We start from the raw sequence: 12,114 nt of genomic DNA on the forward strand, positions 1-12,114 counted from the left end.
TCTTCAAACATATTACCTCACTGCCTCATTGTAAATTAAACTGGCATGAAATTACGGGGAAGAACAGCTTGGGAATCAAACTCCACTAATGCATGTCACATGACACACGTGGCAATATCTGTCAAACTTCCTGGTGGGGAAGGTTTGTTAAGTCTGACAGCCTCTGAGTTTCAGTTTCAAGGCTTTGACAGCTGTGATGTGTCTGACTCGCTTTCATTAACACAGTGTGAGTTACTCTGCGCTAAGAAGAGGATATTTCACGTTGTAAAAATTTACCGATTTTACACGGTTTATTTCTTTAATCAACACAAAGCAGGAAGACTGTGCTCAGGTATGATCAGCTTTCAATTAGAAAACAAAATCTCAACTGACTTGAAATAATACCATGATAACTGTCTTGCCAGAAAGGTTATGAATTAGGTCATCGTGACCTTACCCAGATTAAAATTCAGGGGAAAAGGCTCAGGTAATGTTTCCCGTAAAGGAACTCTTGAAATGGACATGTTTGAGTGCAATAATGTGTTTCTGGTACGAGGACCGCCCTCCATTCAGTCTCTGTTTAATGTGTCAGTACTTGGATGATAACACTGTCATCCCACGACCCAGGTGATCGTCGGCTTGCGGCACAACAAACATCACCATAGAGTTGAAACAGTGGTCAGTGTGAGTAGCACTTTGTCTATTGCCTGCCACCTCTGCTCTGCTGTTTGATCTCACTTGCCTAACACAACACACATTCAAACTCCCAAGGCGTTAAATAGTGAAGGGAATAGTGAAGGGATTTTTTGCACACAGCACTGATGCCGAAGTCATCATCCACGTTTCATGTTGACAGATTAGGGTTTTAATGGAGTAAAAAAAGAGTACAACCGTGGCTTATCCCTAATGTCGGTGTTTTACGTGAGGCCCACTGTGTCAAGAAATGCTGCAGAAGGCGACACACGCTCTTCTGTTGAAAGCCTTGTACGTCAACATGCAACGCAGAAGGTGGACTACGGCGACACATCCTCACTCCCCCATGGCATCATATATTTTTTCCTTTTGCGCCTCATGCTGACGAAAAAGCTGGAAAAGCATTGGCAGCGGGACATGTGAAAAGACAACGTAGGGTGGGGTTTGGGTAAGACATAGGATGGCACTTGATCCACGAACGCTACAGACAGAAACCGTTCTTTCAGTCTATACTGAAACATCTATGCATAACATAGGCTGAAGGCTGCCTTTTTTGTCTGTATAGTACTCAAACATCCACTTTCCCAACGTCAATATATTACGCCGTGGGAGTGAAGATGGGTTGAGTTCTGGAACAGCATAGTCCACTTAATAATATTTGATGCCTTAAGAGTGAGAATGGGTTGTCAGCTTGTGCGTGAAAGTGCATAAAGAGGGGTTGACAAGATGCTGAGGATATATATGGAAGACAGGAAGAACACATTCTCACTCACAAAATATATTTATATGTACCCATTAGAATTTCTTATTGATGTATTAGGTTTTCAATTCAAGCACATTACGCCTTCCTGACAACAAGGGCAGTGAGCTATGTAAAAGAAAGTTTGGGGTTGGCCATGGGATGGCGTTCCTTTCTCTCTGCATGCAGTAATGTTCCAGTTGCTATGTATTTAAAGTAACTGAAACATCTATGCTTCAGCACGCAACTGGTAAGGCGGACTTCAGCATCAACATGGGACATCAAACTTCACTTCCCAGCATCAATGCATTGAGCCAAGAGATTGGGAAGAAGAGTGGCATGGGTTGAGTTGGAGTTTCAAAAATAGTTCCGGGTTCAATGATCCAGAGATATAGACAAAAAAAGGAAGATGCAGAGGACAGAAGACAGTCAATGAGGTTCATGGGTGCTGCAAATGAGGACACTAAGTGAATGGGTTAGAGTAGGGCAGAGCATCATGATAGGTTGAGGAGGAGGAGGAGGAGGAGGACTCACTGTGGTGATCCCATTGAATATGCAAGCTGAAATACCACTTTGGTACTTTGTGATCGTTTTTCTTTTTTTCCCGTTATCTACCTCCTAAAGCGTTGTTGCCTTATCTTCAAGCAAATGACAGTGTTCAAACACTGCTGAACAAGCTTCTCTGAGACGGGGCATGATGTGCTCTTGTCCTGAGGGCAGAAACTGGATCATCTAATAGTTGTGTTTGTGTCAGTTGTGTTTCTATGTCAGATGTGAAAACTTTTCCAATAAGTGACAGAAGTAAGCTGAAAGTGTTACACACAGTGGAGAGGCGAATAGACAGAACTGAAGATGAGATTGTGTCAGATAGGCACCAATGTCAGTGTTCTAAATTTTGATAAAGATGACCATATTGAGTCTTATCTGAGGTCAGTTTTTCCCAGAAACCTCCCCAGCTATTCTGGGGGAATCCAGCAGTATTCCCATGACAACTTATCTTCACCTTCTCCTGGGTTTGTCCAGTTAAACATGCCTGGGGCGCCACACCAGCAGACGAGATGCAAATTTCACTTTGAATACATGCGATTTAACCGCCTCAAGTAAAGTCCACACAGACATAAAACCGATGAAACTGGAGAAAACATCTCAGACAGCTGCTGAGATAACACCACCAATAACTTCCTGTATTTTTAGCGGGCTAGATATTTTTTAAATGTTTTAAGACGAGGTTGGTACAGAAAACAGAATGCGGTATCATAAGAAACATTTTTTAACATTCAGTGCTTTGACCATAACACATATCTTTTCTGAACGTAAAACTTGAATCAGTGAAACAGCCGGCACTGCTATCGTCTTTGATCATGGTCATCAAATGTGCAAATTTTAATTTGGAAGAAGCAAAAAAAAATGAGAAGATCTTGTCTCCCCTTCACTTATCTGTCATGCTGGTCTGCCATTCAAGTGGCGGCTCCTTAGCAGAAGAAAGAGGAAGGAAAAGCCTTGTGTACATTGGGGCCTAGGGATGCACCCATCCGACTTTTAAGGTCCCGACACGATACCGATACTTGGGCTTTGAGAATTGCCCAATACCGATCCAATACCAAAAATTAACCTTGTGCCATACAATAGGAGTGGTCATGCTTAGAGTAAAAGGCAAAAATGACTATGCATTAAAATATAATGTTGAAGTTTTTAAACATTTACCAGAATTCTGGTTAAAACAAGCAACCCTTGAAAACTCTTCAAAATAAATATAAAATAAAATATATGTGCAAAAAACAACACAAGATGTAAGCGGTGATAATAAGGAACCCTAGTGCAAACAACCGTGAGAATGTCGAGCTCTGTATGTGATCACAAAAAATAAAATCGACCAAAGTTAAGATTTCCCTGCATTGAACAAAAAGCCAAGTAGCTTAACATCTGAACATTACAACAGCGAATGCTGTTCTTCCTGGGTGGCTTCTAGAGATGCTCTAGTTCAAATCTAGACCAGTGGAATATTGGTCAACCAAAGGAACTGTCAAAAAATATAATTTTAATATGTACAGTACACATCCATATTCAGGATTTTACTTTGAAATGACAGAGTTCTAACTTCCTGGGTGTCTTTCACTGGACCAGTTAGTTTTATTTTCAAAAACAAGTTATATTTCCGTGCCTTTTACTTTCAAATCAGCTTTGATTTGGCATTACCGTAATACTCGCATTACACGAGCACTGTGGAATTGCGGAGTTTCGTTTTGGCGCAGGCTTGACTCCGGTATTAAGTTAATGGTATTAAATTTCGTGGCGTCACTCCATCCCCTCGAAACATTCTCTTTACATAAATTGCATGTCGCTGCAGCCGTTGTCGGTGTGACAAACTTAAAATACTTCCACACCACTGAGCCTCTGCTGAGTGCCGCCGCCATGTTATTGCTCTTTAAGACATGCGCCGTTGCCTGACGTCGACATCCATCCATCCATTCATTCATTCATTCATTCATTTATTCATTTATTCATGTCCGCGAGGACTGCCAATTTTTCACCGATGCCCAATACCACCTTAAATGGCAGTGTCAGGTTGATACCCGATACCAGGATCGGGTCGGTGCATCCCTATTGGGGCCTTCATCCTTCTGTATCTGGACCTGTAGATGTCCATAGGCCATGCTTAAATATAGCCTTAAGAATATTACCAAAATTGCCACACTGAGGTCCTTGTGTCTCAAAGTATTTTGCTAACCAGAGACCTAACTTGAAGGTTAGAAGCAACTGAAAAATGCCAGGCTTTATCTATCAATAGGAGACCTTGTGCCGAAAACAGATGCTCCCTCGAAGCTTATATAAGACTGACAAACGTTTATTGAGTCTGAGATTATAATGTATACAAAACTCTTCTGCATGCGCTTAAGAAATGCTCCTGAAGTCTGGGAGTCTTTCCTGCACTTCTATATATTCACAACCTGCCTCTTGGTTATAAAATTGATCTTGAAACTTTGCCACCATAGAATCAGAATCATTATTATCACTAAGTGTTTTTCATTACACGGTACTTAGCGCTGATTTTCCCACACGCTACAGAAAATCAATACAACAGAGATCATTGCATTTAACATGTTACACTTAGCAGGGGAAGCAGCTGGAGGGAAGAGCAGAAGGGCAGTGTGTGAAGAGTACATTAGCGCCGCGAGGAACTCAAAGGTTCGATAGCCTCTCCCATCACGGGTGAAGGGCAGGTCAGTCAGCAACACTGCTGCTCCATATATATTGTATCTTAAAGCACAGCAACTGTCACATTGGGTGAAAGGACTGCTTTGTTTACGGACCCAACTTCTGCCAAAACAAAACACTTTTTGATTGCACTGTTAAACTGGTCAGACTGAAGATAGGCATGTCCTCTCCAGGGCAACATTCACGCCCCTTTTTGACCTCTTTCACATGGTTCTGGAACCAGTGCCGATTCTTACTGTCACTCAGGCAGAAGTTAGCAATACACTGGTAAAGTCACTCCAGTATTCTGGAAGCGTTTGTTGCTTGACTGGCAATATGTCTTCATCCAACAGTCAAGCATGCGATGACTGGTATGTAGCAGTGTCTAGGTGGTTTTGTTTGGCATATTCTATATCTGGCAATTGACTTCCATCTCATTTGTAAACATTGAATAGAGGATTCAATGGCCCAGAGGATTCAACTGTTTTTATCAAGCGCTCCCATAGGGACTCCACCTTTCAAAGTAGACCATCATTGAATCTTGATACATCATTCGTGGTCCTACTCATGAACATACGTGTTCTGTGAAGACTTTTGTACCTCAGATGTGCATCAGTTATAAATAAATTTGGTGACACAGTTGAAAGCATGACGCCGTGACAAACAGGAGGCTGGATATGAGAAATGAGCCATGCTCCAACACTGTCCCTGGAGGACAAATTATCCAAACAGAGGCTGAGTTAAAAATGTCATTCATGTTAAAATGCGGTTGTGAACAAAATTTAAGTTTCTGCTATGCGTTACGGTGGTTACACCGGATCATGTTCTGTCCGTGATATTACTTAAAGAAACTTTGGTCTTTGGTACGTAAACCTGTGAAAGTGTCTTTTATGGTAATTAAAAGAAGAAAAAAAGGATGCTATTAAGAGCATTATTTAAATATGGAAAGTAAGAAAACATTTGGTTCCCAGAGAATCTTTTTCAGTAAGTATGTTCACTTATCATATGAAAATGATAAGTGTAGCATTTTTCTCCACAGTGGCATTGAATTAAACATGACTGCACCACATGTGTACACCACTAAGGTTAGAGTGCGACAGCTACTGAGAAAGTGTGGCTTTCAGCAGCACAGTGACCTTCACTGCAGCATGATTAATCTTAGAAGGTGCAGCAATGAGAATATATTCATACATTGCATACAATATCTAGAGCAACAGAACAAACTTAACCACAATGTATTGTGCGACTAGAAGTGGAGAGAGGATTTGCAATAGTACAAACCTATTGCAGCAGTACTTTTGGGAGGTAATGGTAACTTATCCCTGGCCATTAGAGTACTACTTTAAAGCTCACCCATACTTCAGACTGCGATATTTTACACGATAAGTATTCAGAATGTAATGCGCTGGAGACAATAAAAACATTTGTGGACGAGGGGGAGAAACTTCTGAGTGTAGAGAGTGGTGCAACACCAACCCACTGACTTTGATTCGATCAGCAACACAGAAACTATAATACTGCAATGATTTGCCTGTGCTGGACAATAGATGAACAAGACTTACTCATGGCACTTGAGAGAGAGATATATCTGTGTTGTGAGGACCTTGGAACAACGGCCTTGAATCTAAATGGTCTCACTCACACTTTTCAGAATCTAGAATCGGACAAGTCGTGCCTGCTGCCATGATACCACCATTTAATGCATCATTGAAATCTGAGAATACAGTTGAATGTACGCGGTAGTTATTGAGGTATAAGTGTGGTCAAGGACCCTCTCTTTAAATCATTTCAATATCCTGGTATGAATGAACATCTGAGCTTGAGGCTCATTTTCAAAGAACCTTGAATAACAAAGACACCTCCACACAATAGGATTACATTACTGTTAGATGGTGATATTCCGTTAGATGGATCTACTTCCTCGAACTCAAGTGAAATTAGAAAGTAAAAAATGAGTTGCTGTTCTATGTATTAACTGCCGATTATACAGTTCCTACCCTCACATCTGGTCATGTGACTAACACAAAAAAAAAAACCTCTGGGGACTGACAACTCCTCGAAACAACTACCGATGTAGAGCTGGAGTCAAAGTTCTCTTGAACCCATTTTTAAAAGGGTAACGTAGATGTAAATTTCAACCCGTATATTCTGACTTATGCTGGTGTGATGAACTGACACGACACAGTACAGTTGTTTTGACGAGGACACATGCTAGTGTTTTTTTGTCGCCCCTTCATGCACCCCGAATTCCTTCTCATCTTTTACTTTCTCTGCAGTTCGACCTTCTGCAACTCTTACGCCACCCGGTTTTCTGATATGATCAAAGATAGGACGGTAATGATAGTGGAAAAATAAAGAATAGACAAGAGCCTGGTGGGAGATGTTTCGTGTTCCCCATGTTACGTGCAGAGTTGGCTGTAAAGAACTCTGCTCTTTGAACATCATTGAGTTACATTTTAATATGCTTCTCTATTTACAGTCTTGTTGACATCTCCTTATTGATGTTGAGTCACTGTCCAACATGACAACCATTTCACATATGCAGACTGCGGCTTAATTTTGAGGTTGAAATTGACCATGAAATGAATGTGCTTGTCCAAGTCCTTCTTCCATCTAATAAAAGGCCACCATCTGGCCTGTTGCCCACTGTCACATGAAATTGGTTTTACCTTCCTGAGTGCCTGTGTGGGACATGATAAGGAGAACGTGATGGATGAGGAATGTAATGTGCTCAAAAGTGGCGGTAATTACATGCATGTTCCTCAAAGATCATTTGAAACCCAGCTTTTTGGCCCAGCTCTGAGTCGTCTCTCATCTTCATGTCAATTCATCCAAGCTGAGTCATAAGTACAATGTGAGCATTTATGTCTTCACTACTCAGGCTGTTCCATTGAGGGGAACACTGTCAGTTCACATCACATTGGTGTCTTCTTTTAGACCTCAAACTCTAGGGCCAATTAGAGTCATTTAAAAACAGATAGTATAATTGAAATATACTGTGACATAAGGCACTCTAGAACTTGCAGAGATTCTTTAAGCTCAGCCATTGAACTGGTTGTTTCCTATCAAGACTTCAAATTGGTGACGAAGTCCAAGACTTTGAGGGCCTGAGAAAGGTTCACCAATACCAATAAGAGGGTCGAGACCAGACCAGAGACAAGACCGAACTGAAATCCTTTCACTGGAACTTACTATTCTTTTGTCCTGTATTCAGTTTGGTCTCAACCCTGTCTGCTCTCAGTCTCGACTCGGTCTCAGGTTCTGTGGTTTCAACTGCAACTGCGGCAACTGACCTATTTTGAAACAAAATAATATCCAATATGTTGTTGTTGAAACCTACCAGAAACTCTGGTCTTGCCTTGTTTATATCATGACATGATCGTGTCAAACATTCACATCCTATAATAGTCCCAAACTCCAGCTTCTAATCTATGACACTACACTAACATCATGACTGGGTAGGACATGTGCAACAGAGAAGGACTGGAGGAGAGGTGTTGTGTTCCTTTATTCAGAGAAATGCTGACCAGGAGCGTGTTCTCTCTACACTCATTATACAGCAGTTGCAGAACATACCCACAGGGGATGATCATGAATCACCAAGCGGAACCATCCCAGGGGCAGAAATAATCTCAATATTGATCTCTCCTCTATCTAAAAACAGTGATTTTCCAAACTGCATGTATATATTTTAATCTAAAAGAAGCCCCTGGGAAAGTCACACCATCTCGATACGGTGCAGTTCCATTCCACCTCTTACAACTCTTCTGTCTCTGCTCCAGATAAATAATTTGTGACACTGAATGAATTCAGTTGTGCTTACCAACAAAATAAAGTAAACTATTTCTACTATTAATTTTAAGTATTTGATTGTGTTTTATCTTGACAACGATGCTTCATTCATAGTAAGTCACCGCCATCTTCTCAGTGAGGTGACAGCACGTATTTTTAGATCAGAAAACACAGTGTGATCACCTGAACCTTTGAAGAGCAAGAGTAAGATTGCCTTTTTAGATTTCTAATCAGGTGAAGACCGCGCAGCTTGTGAAGTTCCTGCTCCTGAATACTAGAATGTGCGTGTGATCATATGCATAAACATGTCCCCTGCAGTTGTATTCTAATCCTTGCCATGCTATTTCAAACAGCCCATTCCCAGGTGCAGAACGTCCCGATCACATTACCGGTTGTTTTGTCGATTGTGAAATCTCAATTGTGAGTGAGAAGCATGCGGCAACATGGCTGTGATTCATGTCTTGGGAACAAGCTGAGGTTGGACTCACACCTGCTGGTTCATAAGCGAATGATTTCACAGCAGGTGTGAGTCCACCTGTGCCGTCCCGCTGCCTCTTGCACTGGCTGTGAAAATGAGGGATCGGAGTTGTTGGTATCATGATATGAGTCGTTGCTGAAAAGTCCGTAACTGCCTTCTTCCTCGATTTCTTGTTTTTATTGTAAGGGAACAACCCATCCTCACTCCTATGGTGTAATATATCGATGTTGGTAAGAGGACGTCTGCCTCTTACGCTCATGCCAAAGGCAGCCTTCCATGTTGCAAGTTGACATATGGCTGTTTCAGTGGAGTGAAAAATACTGCCACCACACTAGAACCAGATATTCTGGCATCCAAGGCATCTGGTGGACAAAAGGGGGGCGTAATCTAACCCTTGCCTGCTCCCAGTCGAAAGTGTTTTCACTCATAACCATGGATTGATTCAAGGGTCATCCTGTTCCCACCTGGATCGACATATATATATATATATATATATATATTACTGGTGGGACTTTAACAAGTTAATTCCGATTAATTATAAATAATAATATATAATATATAATAATATATAATAATAAATAAAACGTGTTAAAATATTTAAGCATTTATTCATTTGAATTTAATATAATTTAATTTAACAGTTTGCTCTCCAGACAGCAGGGAACCTTTGTAAGTGCAGGAGTTCCTGGTCCACTGATCTCACTGATGCACAAGACACGTGGCAGCTAGGATGAGAACAACAACAACAAACATGGAGGAATCCCTGTACAAAAGCAAGCAAAAGCATCTGTTTGCTTTTGTTCAGGGATGTTTTTCGCTACACAATGGCCAGGGTTTTGGCTACTTTGAATGTGCTTGAAATTCTTATAAAATTGAAATTCTGATACAAATATTTTTATGACATTGAAAGAGTTTTAGTTTAAATAAGGTGATATAAAAACTTGAATATAGACACTATCGTGATTTATTGTGCTATTGTCAAACTGATGCAAAATAAACAATATTTTGTTGTTTAAATATATGTATGGGTCCATCATTTGATTCAGTGATATACCAAATTCATTTAAATTGAAAAATTTGGCTTCTCATAGCAAATATTCTTATGCCATTCAACTGCGATTAAATGAGATTAATTAATCACACACAAAAAAAAAAAAATATATATATATATATATATATATATATATATATATATATATATATATATATATATCTTTTGGGTGGGAAAAGATCTAAAATATCCTCATATACACTTCAAACTCTGTTGCTTAACAACGGATATTAACCTCTGCCTCCTGCAGTGTTCACACTGCTTACTAGTTTACAGACATTCCGTTGCTCTACTTTGAATTCAAACTCGCAGCAAAATACAGAAGCAGATGCAAATTTTTGGAACTTCATTAAACAAACATGTCGTATACAATGCAGAGATGGAGTTCATACTCCAAGCACGCCATCGCATCATACTAAGGTTTCCCACAAGCCGCCTTTCAGACAATGCCTAGGAGAGCTTGAGCATGTGCAGATGTGGCCCTTGCACCTGACGTTTGACATGTAGCCAGTATGACAGCACTTTACCAACAGACCATAGTCATTCAAGCCAAGCAGATACATGCAGCACATTCAGTGAGGGATGTGACGAATTGCAGACAGTTTGGGGTCATGCAATTATCGGCAACATGAGCTCTCCGTTGTTTTTAGTATCTGCATGAATAATGAGGGGCATAGTAAAAAACATGCACATAATTAAAGTGAGCAAAATAAGCCATAACAAATCGCACTCAGAAAAAAACTGTCAGCTGTCAAGCGGATGCAAAAAAGAAGCCAGAAGACCAACATTCATGTCACTTTATCAGAGAAACTCAATTTGTCCTCTTGTATCCATGAAGCTGACTTTACAGGTCAGGGCTTTGGAACACTGGCTTTCATTTAAGCAGTCATGCACAGAGACTGTCCGCTGGAAAACACCAGAAGCAATTATGAGGCATGCAGTGGGGAGAATGGTTTGCTTACCGAGAGTGTTCCGACACTCCACAGTGGTGTAAGCACTGCTGGCTAAGTGTATGACATCGATCTCACCGCAATCGTCGCTGCTGGAGCTTCCTTTTCTCCTTAACTGAGGCTTTCAATCCACAAATAACTAGGGTCCTGTTCAAGAACTTTGAGCTCTTTGACCAGGGAGCAATGTTTGGAAAACATTTCATTTTACTTTATTTTATTTTTTATATTGACCTGTTCCTGTTGACCGACCTGTTCCTTTCATGTTTTCATTTTGCCAGGGAATGTTTCCAGTTTTATTTAGCAATTTAAGTAGCAGAATACACACAAATCACAGGACGCAGGAAGTCAGGTAAACCTGTATACTGTGTCAAATCACATCTAATGTCACACCCTCCCTTCCGGTTGTGCTTTTATTTTGTATGGACACTTCCCCGTTTCCTGTGTGTGCTTTGTCTTGACAGGTCGGGCACGAGTGGCAACTGCTCCTCATTTCCCCTGATTTCCCTCAGCTTCTTAAGGAGTAGCTGGATGACAGTGCAGTGCCAGATCATGAAGGTTTTATGTGTGCTATGCTGAGTGTTTCTTCATTCGGATCTCTGTTTTTCCTTCTGGTTTGCCCTGCGCCTGAGTATTTTTATATGTTTTATCCTGACCGTGATTTCTCATTTTCTAGTTCCTGTTCCTCCTCGTGCCCGATCTACCTTGTCAACTCTTTTGTTTGGACTTTGGACAATTCCCAACCTCGATCGTCATTTATTCTCCGTTGGAGACTCCTTTTTTTTTTAAATTATTGACTTTGGGCCGCGTCCCATTTATGTTGGCTCGGCCATTATTTTGTCTATTAAACACTGTTCTTCCGTTAACCGCTCACCTCTCTTACTTCTTGTGATTGAGTCTCCTGTCTTTTCTGAGCCTCGTGACACCTAAAACATGTTTTATTAAACGTACTGTATAAAATGACTGGCACTTGAGGGATTTGCAAAAAGGATCCAGGAGGGTTGTTGTTTCCTACCTCCTTCCTTGGAACCAGGATCAGATGAGATCCAGCCCTCAGAAACAACAGAGGGATGTCCAGCTAAATAAGCCTGCGAGCAAGAGCAGGGTTTTTTCACACACCGATGAGTTTTGCTTGCAACACATCCTCACTCCCACGACGTGCTATGTTCGATCTCTACTGACGACAAAGGCAGATTTTAGCATTGCATGTTCACTCATTTGGTTTTCAATTGAAGCACAT

Source organism: Synchiropus splendidus, chromosome 9 (assembly GCF_027744825.2).
Source record: "Synchiropus splendidus isolate RoL2022-P1 chromosome 9, RoL_Sspl_1.0, whole genome shotgun sequence".
NCBI lineage: Eukaryota > Metazoa > Chordata > Actinopteri > Syngnathiformes > Callionymidae > Synchiropus > Synchiropus splendidus.